Source organism: Bos javanicus, chromosome 26, assembly GCF_032452875.1.
Source record: "Bos javanicus breed banteng chromosome 26, ARS-OSU_banteng_1.0, whole genome shotgun sequence".
Lineage (NCBI taxonomy): Eukaryota > Metazoa > Chordata > Mammalia > Artiodactyla > Bovidae > Bos > Bos javanicus.
In genome coordinates, this window is record NC_083893.1 from 41616674 (window position 1) to 41632765 (window position 16092).

Sequence of the window (16092 nt, forward strand, 5' to 3'; positions counted from 1 at the left end):
AAAAGCAGAGAGTTTTTTTGTTTTTTTTTTTTCTTTTTCTTTTTTCTGTTTTTTTTTTTTTTTCTGGAGGGGAGAGGGGATGGTCGTGTTTATTGGCTGATCCAGAGCCTTCCACACAGAAGGATGCTGACAGGTTCTGGTTATACTGCAGCCTCAGAGTAGCCCCGAGCTTACTTTGTTGTGTGTGTTTGGACAATTTGAGTCACCTCTCTGTTTTTCCTCATTGTCTGTAAAGGTGACTGTCAGAATCAAACCACCTTTGGGGCTTGTTACCCAAAAAGAGCAAAGGAATAATTTAAAACCACTCAGTCAATGATGTCAAATGAGAATAACCATCAGGAGAAAGAGTTGCTCTGGGTCCCATCTGGAGGGAGTGAGAGCTCTCTGCTTTAGTGGTCTGATCTCTGAGCCAGGATTTTCAGATCAAACACAAGATGTTATGTTTGAATTTCAGATAAACAAAGGAATATTTTTCATAAGTTTAAATATGTCCAGTCTAGAATCTTCTAGGATTCTGGAGCTGGAGACCCTTCCAGACCCTCTAGCCAGGGACAACAAGCTCAAATGCCCAGAGAGATCAGGCAAATGACATCTGGTGAAATCTCCCTATTTTTAAATGTTAGCCACCCATTCAGTTAAAAATAAAACCCACTGTGTGGACAAAAGGAAATAGCTCTGGCCAGTTTATAAACTACGATGAGGCCAAATCCTTTCAACCATTGTAAAGATGAGGAAATGCGGCCCTGGGAAGACAGGTGTCAGCAAGGCGACCCAGCTAAGGTTTCTCAAAAGATAACAGAACAGTCATCTTGGAAATGCTGAAGACAAGCAGCCTGAAAGAGCCAGGGCGGGAGCATTCCATGCAGTCTAAAGAGCACTTTCCTCTCTATCAGCTTAGAGGACTCTGAGAACATTTTGGAAGGTGAGCAGTTGAGGTCACTGAGCATCAGAAGGGTAGAGTGTCACTAAGGTCATACAGGGGAATGTCCACAGGTAAGTCTAGGGCTATTTTTAACTCCACCTCTGATTCAGATGAGATAATACCTAAGTTTCCTCAAGGATCCTAAGGAAGGCAAACTCCAAATCTGGTTCTCTGCCTCATAAACAGAATTGAGTCAGGAGGCCAGCCCAAGTGCTGAGACTTTTGACCCAGTCCACAAATAAAGAAGGGGTTAAGTCATCAAGGTTCCATTCGTGTCATCAGGCTCGTCCGCACGTACCTTGTGCCTTTTGCCCCAGCAGCTTGATTTGTCTTCTGGACTTCTTCACATAAGGAAGGATGTTCTGAAAGGTGTTGCTAAAGATTTTGATGGGGGAAGGATGTGATCTAAGGCTGGGCAGGAGAAGGAAAGGAAAAAGGACACAAACGGAACAAATATTTATTGAGAGCCTAATGTTTGCCATGTGCTGCGAAAGCCGTGGCATATAATCCTTTGCCAGCTCTTTGCGTGTCTGAATGATTTTTTTTCCCCTCAGGTTTCAGCTCAAAATTCACTTCCTCAGAGAGTTTTCCTTGACCATCCTGTCCAAAGAACCTCTCCGTCTCCCCGATCCCTCTCTTTTTAAATATATAATTTTATTTGTTTATTTTTGGCTGTGCTGGGTCTTCCTTGTTGGATGGGCTTTTCTCTAGCTGAGGCAAGTCAGGACTGCTCTCCAGTTGCTCTGTGCAGGCTTCTCATTTCAGTGACTTCTCTTGTGGTGGAGCAAGGGCTTTAAAGCCTGAGGGCTTCAGTAGCACGTGGGCTCTAATGCACAGGCCTAACTGCAGAGAAACTCGTCCCCACTACCTATCTCTTTAATTTGCTTGATTTCTCCGTTTCCTAAACAGGGGTGTATATCCTACGGGTTTAAGCACTAGCTACTAACCGCAGGCTCCCTGAGGGCAGGACGACCCTCAAGCGTGTGCCTAATGCCTCTCAAGAGATTTGGCATGACATGGTAGGTTTAGGAACAAATATTTATGATAAGACATCTATGTTCCAACTCGTCAACTAATTGAATACCGACTAACTGAATTTTGACTAATCATTCTTTAAGTTTCCCTAAGCCTCCTGTCCTAGTAAGTAGGAGGCGGAGCTAGTTCTAGGAAGAGAGAAATTCTTAGGAGAAAGAATAATTGGCATGAAGAGCTGGTAAAGCAATTTTTCCCTCAGGTCACCCAGCAGCCTTTGAATTTTACATTTCCCGGACTGATTTATGGGATTGCTTGCAAACAAATTGTCTGCCGCGAATGAAGCCTATTTTTAAAGATCCCTGTGCCTGGGAGTTCTCGGCGGTGACACAAGAGAACCCCGAGCTCCACTCGCGAGCCAAGCCCCGCGTTCCTCCAAAACTACGGATCCCAGGATGCAACGCAGCGCGAGGGCCCAGAGCTCCGCGCGCGGCCCTCCCCTTGGAACCCAGGAGACGCCCAGAGCCCGGCGCGCCACGCCTCCGGGGGTCCGCGCGGTGCCTGCTGGGACATGTAGTCCTCCCCCCGCCGGCTGGGAGTGCCCGCTCCGGAATCTCGGCCGCCGTCTGGGGGGCTGAGGCGGCGCGGGCACGCGTGCGCAGTGCGCGGGCGGGCCGTCGTGGGCGCCGCTCCCGGCAGCTGTGGGTGCGTGTGGGACACCCCGCCTCCCAGGACCGTGGCGGTGCGGGTGCTCCGGGGGCCGAGGGCCGCCCGTGAAGTTCGGCGTGAGGAGTGTGAGGAGCGGCGCCGGGGCAAGGGTGAGCGGGGCCGGGCTCCCGGAGCGCGGCGCCTACTGAAGCGAAAGCTGGGAGGCTTGAGGGGCCGGTGAGTGCGGGGCGGCGGCGGCGGGCGGCGGCGCGGGGTCCCGGGCCCCGCGAGGCGTCTCCTCAGGCGGGGTCGGTCGGCCGGCCAGCGCGGCTGCACCTGGGCGAGGCCGCGGGGGGCCCGGGCTCACCTGCGCGCGCGAGGTCAGGGGCGGCGGGGGTCTCTCTTCCCGCGCAGCTCCCGAGCCCTCATTGTTTTCCTGACCTCGGCCCTCGGCGGCGTCCGGCCGAGGAGGGTGTGGGGAGCGCCCCGGGCGGCCGTCGCCGAGGAGCTCTGTGGTGGCTCCGTTCAAAAGTACCGTCGCGCCCTCGCCTCCCGGTTGGCCCGGCCGGCCGGCCAGCTGTCGGGGGTGGTGGTGGGGATTCCCGGCGGGCGACGCCTGTCGAGCAGGGGTGACTTTCGGGGCTGTGCCTACCCCCACCCCCGGAGGGGGTGCTCAGCTGCTTTGGGCACGGTTTTCTATTCTTTTTCCTGCGCTTTCGCTTTAGGACTCGCCGAGTCAGAAGTCGACTCCGCCCAGTGTCCCCCCGCCGGCATCCTGCAGTATTCGTGCCTTTTTTACCCTCGCACCTTCGTGGTGCGATGACCATAGGGCGGTAAAAGTTGGCAGTGACTCGTCCAGGGTCACGCAGGTAGGACGGATGAGGCAAACTCAGGTCTTGAAAGCTTAAGAGGCCAGCAGCTGCCAGTCGCACCGCTTTGGGACCTGCTTGAATGGTTTGTGGTTTCTTTCGAATGCTTTCTATTGACCGCCCTGGACAGACCATCAGAGGGGAGAGTGTTGTCATAATGAAAGTGGTGTTTGGTAGAATTCTAGTTGTGTTGTGTCCCACGGCTGAGCGTCTGACCCCGCTGGGCACCTCAGCAATGAAACTAGATCGCTCTTGTTTGGGGGCAGATCTAAGAGGAAGTTATAGAAGATATAGCCAGGCAATTTGTGCCATTTTTCCCCCTCCTATTTCACCGTCCAGTCTTAAACTGCTCGTTTTCTTACTTTACGGTTGATCGTTGTCAGTTTTGTTACGATTTTCTTTGCTTTAACGAAGCCATTGCCGTTTGTGAATTAGTTTTTCAACTAGAAAAAATCTTATTTCCTGTGTGCTTAATGACTGGAACCAATAGCGCACTATGCGGTTTATACCTTTGTCTTTTGTCCTAGAACTACTCATCAGTCGGCTTTATTTCCCCCAGGCACTCGGCTTCCAAACTTTCTGGGTTAGTTTAATGCCGTTGAAATACTTCTGAGTAAAATTTGGGTACCCTTTATATGATTCAGACAAAAATTTGAAAAAGTAATTTTGTAAAACTGTTTTTCTTCGCAAAAGACTTTGAAGAATTGTTATTTAAAAAAATAGTAAGATTCTTTCTGAATAAAAAGCCTATTTTTTTCATACTCAAATTTTCATATTAACATGTTTGTGGCAAAAAATATTTCCCCAAAGAGTTTGTTTAAAATATTCCTTAATTTGGTCATATCTCCCCAGGGGAAATGACATGTTAGAATATTTGTAGATTTAAGCAAGAATAAGCTTAGCAGAATTTGAGTTAATAGTCAATTTTGTAGAGCTGTAAACCCTACAGTGTATCCACTGACAGGGTTCTCTTGAAGAGTATACCCATATCAAAGGATATGGCCATGACTTTGTGGTAAGCAGAGGATAACTTTAGTGACATTGAGAAGATGTGATTTGTATGAAACTGCTTTCTACCTCACTTTATCTTGTTAATTAGTATTTTTATTGTTGCTTTGGCTAAAGGCGGGAAGTAGCAGGTTTGTATCCCCCCTCTCCTAAGTTTTAGCAACATAGCAAAATAGGAAAGAACTGGTGTGTAAATTTGAGTTTGTCATAGATTAGGAGAGACAGTGAAACAGGATAAGTAAACAATTGTTAGGAAACTGCCATGAGTTCATAAGCCGGAAGGACCTTTTTAGAATTGTTTAAGGACATTAAGAATACCATTGAGTTATTTAAAAAGTCACTGTGGGCAGTACTCACAGGTTGGTTGTTAATATATAGGATGTGATATTGAAGACTCCTTGAAAAGTACTTGGGAAAGGTGGAAACATTTTATCTTTTTATAGGGCATTTTCTCAAAAAACATTTAATGCACCTTAAAAAAATAAGACTTTTATTTAAGCCTGAAAGTTTTTACAGCCCTACTGCCAAACCCACAGTGAGTTCTGCTGATGACAATTTGTAATCCAGAATAAAATCTGTCAAGTAATTTATTAGTGTAATTTAACTTGGGCTTTCACATTGATGCACTGCTTGATGTTAAATAATTATTCTTGTTTAAATAACTGTCATTTAAGAATGAGGGAGATAAATAGTTTTCTGAACAAAATGTAGTAATTAGTCAGATGTGACAGTAGTTACATTCTGCCTTTATTAGAAAATTCCAAGTTCTGTGGCAGTAACTGCCAAAGCTGTGAACTAAGGTAATATACAAATATTGCTTTTTTACATGCTTGAGCATTTTATTTTTGATAATATTAAAATTTGATTTTAAATTTCAAAATGATTTGCCTCACATTTAGATCTACAATAATACAATAAAATGGCTTTGGTAGGAGATAAATATTAAAATTTAGCTTTATTTCTTTTGAGCATTTGTAAGTCCATAGCATTTGGAAATTTTATTGACTGGTATCAGGAAAGACTTCTTAGAGTAGAAACTTTCTGTGGCCTTAGACACTTGTCTGTAATGCTTAATTATTTTTAGAAATATAAAAGTGTAGGATTTTTCAAATATAAAAATAAAAATTGTTGGTATTTGCTGTAGCCATAGGACTTTGTTGTGCTTAATGAGTGACATCAAACCATTTGAATTCTGAGTGATTTCTTTTCCTAGTAGCTGCTGTATGATAAAGAACATGTGAGTTTGTAATTCCTAGAAGATATTTAAGCAAACATGTGTTTGCTGTTTATTTTGGTAAGCCTTTGATTAGCTGAGTTGCTTTGATTCAGGAAGATGGTATTTTGAGGATTTTATATTGTAAACATTCTTTGAACTGGAATTTCTGTTGAATATAAAAGAAAATCAAAGTCATTTAGGATTTTTTTAACACTTCAATCTATTTAAGTCATGAGAGTTTTAAAAATATTGAAGTCAAATATTTTTTCCTTCATGAAACTCTTATCAGACTTATCAATCTGAGAGTTTTATTGTTCAAAAAGTTGCGGTTTTACTCTGTTGGACAACCTCGCCTTTAATAGTTTAACTATTGAAATCTGGATTCTGGATTCAAGAAGTTTAACCTCTTTTTGAAGAAAGGAGAGTCACAAACGCTTAGAATTGGAAGCACTCTCAGAGGACTTCTAATGTAGCGTCTTACCGGGTACAGTAAATCCCCCTTGGGAATTTCCACATCAGGTGTTGCTCTCATTAGTTGAGGGCAGTGATGCTGTTCCATGTGTCCTCAGGTCATTGAGCAGTCTGAGCTTGGTGAGAACCAGACTTAAGACGATTATATTTTTCAGCATCGACTGCTTTCAACCATGCTTTGTTGGATCTTCCCTCTTGCTACCTCATGACTCCATGGGCAAGTGGTAGTTTTTCTATCATTTACAGCTTTTAAAAGCTCCAGTCTAAACTATTTCAGTTTATACCTTCAGTCTATGAAAGCCCCTCTTCTTTACCCCAGTATCTGGCCACATCATCCCCGAAGCACTTGCAGTGGGGAGGGGTTGTTACATGCTCCCTGGATACCTCTTTTCCCTCTTTGTCGGTCTATTTGGACAGGGACTAGTTAGAAGAAAAATGGGAAAAGGCAACTATTTCTCACCATCTTAATAAAGTTCTTTTTTGATTAACAATGGCAGGCTGTTAATGTTGACTGGTAGGCTTCCAAACTGGAAATTTTGGTGAGATCTTGCAGGGAAACTCCCCACTGCACAGTCCTTGGGTATGACATTTGCTGTGGGTAGACCTTTACTAACCTACACTCCGTCCTCCTTGTTCCTGTCCTCTCAGTCTGCCTGCTGACCGTATGAGTGTTTGGGGATGAGGTGGGTTTCGCTCTGCCATCCAGATTTTTTGATAACAGAAAGACAGCTCAAGTCCAGCTACCTTCTGTAATTTTCACTTAACTCACTGGAAGCTTATTTCCTCTTGATGTCAGATGTCAGCATTCAGGCTGCTTAAGTCTGCTCCCTTTCTGTGCACTGCCTGCCATTTCTCAACAATTCTCCTTGTCCCCCTGCTCATGTAGGCCCTGGGACAGTCACTCAGTCTCCCTCATAAGCCGACATCTAACTGGAGAATGGGGTGATGCTCTCTTCTCCTCGTGGGCACTTCTGATCTTGGTGAATGATTCTCTTGGGGCCCCCTTCTGCAGTTTGTGGGTAGACAGCATCTTCAATTCCCTGTGTTCTTCCTGAACACTGAAATACTTTTCATTTTTTCCCCTGTCTTCTGTCAAGTGATTGTATGGAGTGGAATGATGGTAAGGCATCAGTTAGGGTACCACAGCCCTGGGTTGTGTGTGTGGGGGGGAGGGGGCGCGGGTGTTGGTGCCAGACTTCACGAATGTTTGATCCTTGATCTCTGTATATCTTTGGCTTTGTGTTTGTCAACAGTTTTGGGACAAGAGTACTTCCACTCAACTTCTAATCAGCAAATAGTACTGAAGTCCTGTGGGCCTCATGAAGTCTCACTATGCAGAATTTAATTTTTCTTTTCTTTCTTTCTTTCTAATTTTTGTTTTATTTTTATTTTTTACTCACTTCATGGTTCCTGACTGATGAAGTGTTTTTAACTGTGTGTGTCAATTTATGAGTGTTTGTATGCTCTAACTACTCCTAAGAGCACAAGTAAATCTGAAGGATAGACTTTGTTTTAATACAATTTTATCTGTTTCATCATCTAAGCAAATCAGTTAAATCTAAACAATTTCTCATCAGATGAGGAAAAAGGAGCTTTCTGTCTGGAAACTTAAATGTTAATATTTAATGCAATAATTATGGATTCCTTAATATTTCATTCAGCAAATTGTTACTTAGTCCCTTCCATATTCCAGCCACTGTTTTAAGCACTGGAGAAACAATAGTAAATAGGAAAAAAAAAATGTTGCTGTCATGAAGCCTACTTTCCAGTGTCGGGAAACAGACAAGAAATAGATAAATAAGTAAATGATATTGTTTGTTAGCATTAAATACTAAGAAGAGGAATGAAGCAGAGAAGGGAGATGGGAAGGGGCAGGACAATTTGGAGCATTTTCAGTTTTCAATAGGATGTCAAGAAGGCTTCACTAAGAGAGTGATATTTGAGTGAAAAGGCTTTGAGTGGGGAGCTTGTCTAGTGTAGCAGGCATCCAGTGGCCAGATGTGTAGCTAATCAAGGGCGTTTGGGACAGGTTGAGTGGGGTAGGTGAAGCCTGTGTATCTTTGTAAGAGCTATGGTTTTTACTTTGAATGTGATGGGATTGAGTTAAAACAATGATTCTTAACCCTGGCCGAACATGGGAATTATTGGGGAAGCTATAAAAATGTATCGATGCTTAGATCCCATCTCCAGAGTTTCTGATTTAGTTGGTCTGGATGCCCTAGTCTAGGCATCAGGTAATTCTAATAAGCAGCTGAAGTTGCAGAGTTTTTTTGAGCAGAGTGACATTATACAGTATTGAAGAGCATGGGCTTTAGAGCCAGATTCCCCTGGTTTGGATCCTGGCTCTGCTACTTCTTAATCATGTGACCTTGGACAAGTTATTTTTAAAACCTTCTGTGCTTTGAAAGAGATCTTAGAGAAAGGAATTCCCTGGAGGTCCAGTGGTTAGGACTCCACACTTCCACTGTAGGGGACCCGGGTTCAATGGAACTAAGAGACTCATGGAACTAAGAGACTCATGGAACTCTGCTCAGTGTTACTTAGCAATCTGTTTGAGTTTGGGGGAAAATGAATACATCTATATGCATGGCTGAGATCCTTTGCTGATCACCTGAAACTGTCATATTGTTAGTCAGCTATACCCCAATACAAAATAAAAAGTTAAACAAAAAATCTTCTATTCTTTGGTTTTCTCATCTGTAAAATTGTTGTTATAAGGATTAAATGAAATGAATGTTTAATTGCAGATATTGAATAAACACTTGACTATGTGTTTTAATGAGATCACTGACAGCTTTATGGAGAATGGAGTGAAGTGGGAGGGGAGCCCTTGGAGTAATCCAGCTGAGAGGTAATGATAGCTTGGGCCACAATGGCAGCAATGCATCTGGTGAGAAGTGGTGGGATTCTGGATGTATTTAGAAGATGGAGCAAATAGGATTTGCTTATGGATTGGACATGGAACGAGAGAGGTCTTGATCCAGTGTGACTCCAGATTTTGCCTGAACAGCTGGAAGAAGTGAATGACTGTTTACTGAGATGGGAAGGACAGAGGGGAACAGATTGCCAAGGGGGTATATCTGCACCCAGTTTGTTAAGTGTGAGATGTCTCCACTATCTCCCGAAGTTTGCTCAAATTCATGTCCATGGGGTCAGTAATGCTTTCCAACCATCTCATCCTCTGCCACCCCCTTCTCCTTTTGTCTTCAATCTTCCCCAGCATCGGCATCTTTTACACTGAGTCAGCTCTTTGCATCAGGTGGCCAAAGTATTGGAGCTTCAGGTTCAGCGTTAGTCCTTCTGGTGAATATTCAGAGTTGATTTCCTTTAGGATGGACTGGTTGGATCTCCTTGCAGTCCAAGGGACTCTCAAAAGTCTTCTCCAATACCACAGTTCAAAATCATCAATTCTTCAGTGGTCTGCTTTCTTTATGGTCCAACTCTCACGTCCATACATGACTACTGGGAAAACCATAGCTTTGACTATACAGACCTTTCTCAGCAAAGTGATGTTTCTGCTTTTTAATATGCTGTCTAGGTTTGTCATGCCAGTCCATTTTACTTTGCTGATTCCTAAAATGTCAGTGTTCACTCTTGGCGTCTCCTCTTTGACCACTTCCAATTTGCCTTGATCCATGAACCTAACATTCCAGGTTCCTACACAATATTGCTCTTTACAGCATCGGACTTTGCTTCTGTCACCAGTCACATCCATAACTGGGTGTTGTTTTTGCTTTGGCTCTGTCTCTTCATTCTTTCTGGGGTTATTTCTCCACTGATCTCCAGTAGCATAATGGGCACCTACCGACCTGGGGAGTTCATTTTTCAGTGTCCTATCTTTTTGCCTTTTCATGCTGTTCATGGGGTTCTCAAGGCAAGAATACTGAAGTGGTTTGCCATTCCCTTCTTCAGTGGATCACGTTTTATCAGAACTCTGCACCATGACCCGTCTGTCTTGGGTGGCCCTACACAGCATGGCTCATAGTTAATCACTGAGTTAGACAAGGCTGTGGTCCATATGATCAGATTGGTTAGTATTCTATGATTGTGGTTTTCAGTCTGTCTGCCCTCTGATGGAGAAGGATAAGAGGCTTATGGAAGCTTCCTGATGGGAGAGAATGACTGAGGGGGAAACTGGGTCTTGTTCTGATGGGCGGGAATCATTTTAGGAATCAGCAAACTAAAATGGACTAGAATGGGTGAATTTAACTCACGTGACCATTATATCTAATCTACTACTGTGGGCAAGAATCCCTTAGAAGAAATGGAGTAGCCATCATGGTCAACAAAAGAGTCCAAAATGTAGTATTTGGATGCAATGTCAAAAACGACAGCATGATCTCTGTTCATTTCCAAGGCAAACCGTTCAATATTACGGTAATCCAAGTCTATGCCCTGACCAGTAACGCTGAAGAAGCTGAAGTTGAACAGTTCTATGAAGACCTCCAAGACCTTCTAGAACTAACACCCCCCAAAAGGTGTCCTTTTCATTATAGGGGACCGAAATGCAAAAGTAGGAAGTCAAGATAACACCTGGAGTAATAGGCAAATTTGGCCTTGAAATACAGAATGAAGCAGGACAAAGACTAATAGAGTTTTGCGAAGAGGATGCACTGGTCATAGCAACAACAGAGAAGACTTCCAACAACAGAGAAGACTCTACACATGGACATCACCAGGGGGTCAATACCAAAATCAGATTGATTATATTCTTTGCAGCCAAATATGGAGAAGCTATATATAGTCAGCAAAAACAAGCCCGGGAGCTGACTGTGGCTCAGATCACGAACTCCTTATGGGCAAATTCAGACTTAAATTGAAGAAAATAGGGAAAACCACTAGACCCTTCAGGTATGACCTAAATCAAATCCCTTACAATTATACAGTGGAAGTGACAAATAGATTCAAGGGTCTAGATCTGATAGAGTGCTGAAGAATGATGGATGGAGATTCATGACACTGTACAGGAGACAGGTATCAAGACTGCCCCAAGAAAAAGAAATGCAAAAAGGCAAAATGGCTGTCTGAGGAGGCCTTACAAATAGCTGTGAAAAGAAGAGAAGCAAAAGCAAAGGAGAAAAGGAAAGATACACCCATTTGAATGCAGAGTTCCAAAGACTAGTGAGGAGAGATAAGAAAGCCTTCCTCAGTGATCAGTGCAAAGAAATAAAGGAAAACAATAGAATGGGAAAGAATAGAGATCTCTTCAAGAAAATTAGAGATACCAAGGGAACATTTCATGCAAAGATGGGCACAATAAAGGACAGAAATGGTATGGACCTAACAGAAGCAGAAGATACGAAGAAGAGGTGGCAAGACTACATAGAAGAGCTATACAAAAGAGATCTTCACAACCCAGATCATCACGATGGTGTGATCACTCACCTAGAGCCAGACATCCTGGAATGTGAAGTCAAGTGGGCCTTAGGAAGCGTCACTAAGAACAAAGCTAGTGGAGGTGATGGAATTCCAGTTGAGCTATTTCAAATCCTAAAAGATGATGCTGTGAAAGTGCTGCACCTAATATGCCAGCAAATTTGGAAAACTCAGCAGTGGCCACAGGACTGGAAAAGGTCAGTTTTCATTCCAATCCCAAAGAAAGGCAGTGCCAAAGAATGCTCAAACTACTGCACAATTGCACTCATCTCACACACTAGTAAGTTCAGTTCAGTTCAGTCGCTCAGTCATGTCTGACTCTTTGTGAACCCATGAATCACAGCATGCCAGGCCTCCCTGTCCATCACCAACTCCCAGAGTTTACTCAAACTCGTGTCCATCAAGTCAGTGATGCCATCCAGCCATCTCATCCTCTGTTGTCCCCTTCTCCTCCTGCCCCCAATCCCTCCCAGCATCAGAGTCTTTTCCAATGAGTCAACTCTTCGAATGAGGTGGCCAGAGTATTGGAGTTTCAGCTTTAGCATCATTCCTTCCAAAGAACACCCAGGACTGATCTCCTTTAGGATGAACTGGTTGGATCTCCTTACAGTCCAAGGGACTCTCAAGAGTCTTCTCCAACACCACAGTTCAAAAGCATCAATTCTTCGGTGCTCAGCTTTCTTCACAGTCCAACTCTCACATCCATACATGACCACTGGAAGAACCATAGCCTTGACTAGACGGACCTTTGTTGGCAAAGTAATGTCTCTGCTTTTGAATATGCTATCTAGGTTGGTCATAACTTTGCTTCCAGGGAGTAAGCGTCTTTTAATTTCATGGCTGCAGTCACCATCTGCAGCGATTTTGGAGCCCCAAAAAATAAAGTCTGACACTATTTCCACTGTTTCCCCATCTATTTCCCATGAAATGATGGAACCAGATGCCATGATCTTAGTTTTCTGAATGTTGAGTTTTAAGCCAACTTTTTTCACTCTCCTCTTTCACTTTCATCAAGAGGCTTTTTAGTTCCTCTTCACTTTCTGCCATAAGGGTGGTGTCATCTGCATATCTGAGGTTATTGATATTTCTCCCGGCAATCTTGATTCCAGCTTGTGCTTCTTCCAGTCCAGTGTTTCTCATGATGTACTCTGCATATAAGTTAAATAAGCAGGATGACAGTATACAGCCTTGACGTACTCCTTTCCCTATTAGAAAGCAGTCTGCTGTTCCATGTCCAGTTCTAACCGTTGCTTCCTGACCTGCATATAGGCTTCTCAAGAGTAAAGTAATGCTCAAAATTCTCCAAGCCAAGTTTCAATAGTACGTGAACTGTGAACTTCCAGATGTTCAAGCTGGATTTAGAAAAGGCAGAGGAACCAGAGATCAAATTACCAACATCTGCTGGATCATCAAAAAAGCAAGAAAGTTCCAGAAAAACATCTATTTCTGCTTTATTGACTATGCCAAAGCCTTTGACTGTGTGGATCACTAAAAACTGAAAAATTCTGAAAGAGATGGGAATACCAGACCACTTGACCTGCCTATTGAGAAACCTGTGTACAGGTGAGGAAGCAACAGTTAGAACTGGACATGGAACAACAGACTAGTTCCAAATAGGTAAAGAGTACGTCAAGGCTGTATACTGTCACCCTGCTTATTTAACTTACATGCAGAGTACATCATGTGAAATGCCCGGCTGGATGAAGCACAAGCTGGAATCAAGATTGCTGGTAGAAATATCAATAACCTCAGATATGTAGATGACACCACCCTTATGGCAGAAAGTGAAGAAGAACTGAAGAGCCTCTTGATAAAAGTGAAAGAGGAGAGTGAAAAAGCTGGCTTAAAGCTCAACATTCAGAAAACGAAGATGATGGCATCTGGTCCCATCACTTCATGGCAAATAGATGGGGAAAGAGTAAAAACAGTGTCAGACTTTATTTTTTGGGGCTCCAAAATCACTGCAGATGGTGACTGCAGCCATGAAATTACAAGACACTTGCTCCTTGAAAGAAAATTTATGACCAACCTAGATAGCATATTCAAAAGCAGAGACATTACTTTGCCAACAGAGGTCTGTCTGGCCAAAGCTATGGTTTTTCCAGTAGTCATATATGGATGTGAGAGTTGGACCATAAAGAAAGCTGAAGCGCTGAAGAATTGATGATTTTGAACTGTGGTGTTGGAGAAGACTCTTGAGGGTCCCTTGGACTGCAAGGAGATCCAACCAGTCCATCCTAAAGGAAATCAGTCCTGAATATTTGTTGGAAGGACTGATGCTGAAGCTGAAAGTCCAATACTTTGGCCACCTCATGTGAAGAACTGACTTATTTGAAAAGACCCTGATGCTGGGAAAGATTGAAGGCGGGAGGAGAAGGGGACGACAGAGGATGAGATGGTTGAATGGCATCACTGACTCAACGGACATGAGTTTGAGTAAACTCTGAGAGTTGGTGATGGACAGGGAGGCCTGACGTGCTGCAGTCCATGGGGTCGCAAAGAGTTGGACATGACTGAGGGACTGAACTGAACTGAACTGAGGTTTGTCATAGCTTTCCATCATACTAATTCAGATGCATTGTGTCGAATTTTTCCTTTTGTGTTGCATTTGTATATTTTTTCTTTTACTCTGAAAATCCAGATTCCTAATAACAAATAAAAATTGTTTTATTTTAAATATAATCATAGCATCAATATGTTTGCATTGTCCTATTGTTGAAGTACATGAAATACTATCATTCAAATAAAAGAGTTTGAGAATTACAATAGCAAGTAGGATTGTCAGTCATAGGAGAAATGCACATTTGATTTTGTTAAATGATGTCAAATTCACCTCGGCAGGGCTGTACCATTCTGCATTCCCACCAGCAATTTAAGAGAGTTCCTATTTTCTCACAGCCTTACTGTTATAGCATATTGTCAAACTTTTGAATTTTTGCCAGTCTCATAGATGAGAAATGGTATCTCTGTGCAGTATAGATTTTGGGGGGAACTTTTGTTTTTGTAATGAAGAGCTGTGATATCCACAGATATCACACTCAGATATAACACTTTGTGTAAATAAATATCTCTAGATTATAAGGATCCATTTTCTTAGTAATATAACCACAATGTCATTGCACTGGAAAAAAAAATTAGCTATTTCCTTAATATCTTGAGGCAGTATTCAAATATCCAGTTTCCTTAGATAAGCCAGTGTTGTTGTTATTAACAAGATTTAAATAAGGTCCACATGTTGTGATTACATCTTTTCAGGTCTTTTAATCTATAGGTTCTTCCTCCAGTTTCTTTGCCGCTGCTCCTTTCTAATTTATTTCTGAAGAAACCATGTTGTTTGTCCTGAGAAACTTCAAGAGTTTGAATTTTTTCTATTTGAATCTCTGATATAGTTGAACATGTTCTTTTCTCTGTCTTCTCTGTTTCCTATAAATTGGTAGTTAGATCTTGATTCGGGTATTTTTTACACTTTTTTTCCCCCATAAATGATAGATGGTATATAAATTCCACAAGGAGGCACATGAAGTCTGTTGCCTTTTTTTGTGATGTCAGTAGCAATGGCTATATCTCTGTATGTTATTTTGGGATTTTGTTATATGAGTGAAGTTGAGCATCTCTTCATATATTTAAGGGTCATTTTTATGTTTTTTCTTGTGGAATATGTGTTCATGTCTTAATTGATTTTTCTATTGAAGTTTTGATATATTTCCCTTGACATTTTTTGCAAGCTAAATTTTAGGGAGATTAGCCTTTTGTCATGTAAGGTGCAAGTATTTTTTACTGGTTTTGACTTACTATCAGGACTTGCCACACAAAATATTTTTTAAAAAATTATTTGTAGTCACATTTATCAGTGAATTTTTTGTTCTGGATTTAAAAAAATTTTTGGAGTTAAATCACATACACTAAACTTTTAAAGTTAACAATTGATGAGTTTTGACCATTTTGTTGCATGCATTACGAGTTCCTTTATATTGTAGAGTGCTATTCCATACTATAAATATACTATATTTTCAAAATCTATTCACCTTTTGTGAATACTGACATTTGTGTTGTTTCTGGTTTGGAGCTATTATCAATCAAGCGGCTATGAATATTTATGAATTACTCTTTGCATGAATATACTTTCATTTCTCTTGAGTAATACTTAGGAATAGAATGGCTGGGTTAGGTGTATGTTTGGTTTTATTGCCAGAACTTTTCCCACAGTGCTTGTACCATTTTACATTCTCATCAGCAGTACATAAATTCTGGATGCACCACACCTTTGACAATATTTGGTGGTGTCAGTCTGTTTTAATTTTAGCCATTCTGGGTGAGTGTGTATGTTTCAAAAACATATCACCATTATTGAGGTATAATTTTACATACAGTAAATTTTACTCCTTTTAGTGTACAGTTCTATAAGTTTTGATGGATGCATGTAATTGTTTAAGCTGTACCACAGTCTAGATATGCAACATCTGTGTTGCCAAAAAATTTTTTCTCTAGTGTTCTTTTGTAGTCAGGCCTATGACAAGCCCTAGCAACTGTTGTCTGCTTTATATCACTGTAGGTTTCTTTTTTTTTTTTTTCCTTCATATGCAGTATAGCTCACTCTGTGTGGTATGTGA

At 42.1% G+C, this 16092-nt stretch overlaps 1 protein-coding gene across 15 annotated transcripts in view; it reads left to right on the top strand.

Annotated features, from left to right (window-relative positions):
- The first annotated feature begins 2621 nt into the window (after window positions 1-2621).
- Window positions 2622-16092, top strand: part of PLEKHA1 (pleckstrin homology domain containing A1) — a 54476-nt gene continuing 41005 nt past the window's right edge. For 10 of the 15 annotated variants that reach the window (XR_009733853.1, XR_009733854.1, XM_061403744.1 and 7 more), the window contains exon 1: window positions 2689-2779. The gene's annotated coding sequence lies outside the window, so the exon portion shown is untranslated. Of the gene's footprint in view, window positions 2780-3406; window positions 3497-16092 lie in introns of those variants that run through there. The other 5 variants (XM_061403738.1, XM_061403741.1, XM_061403736.1 and 2 more) reach the window with 2 other exon arrangements.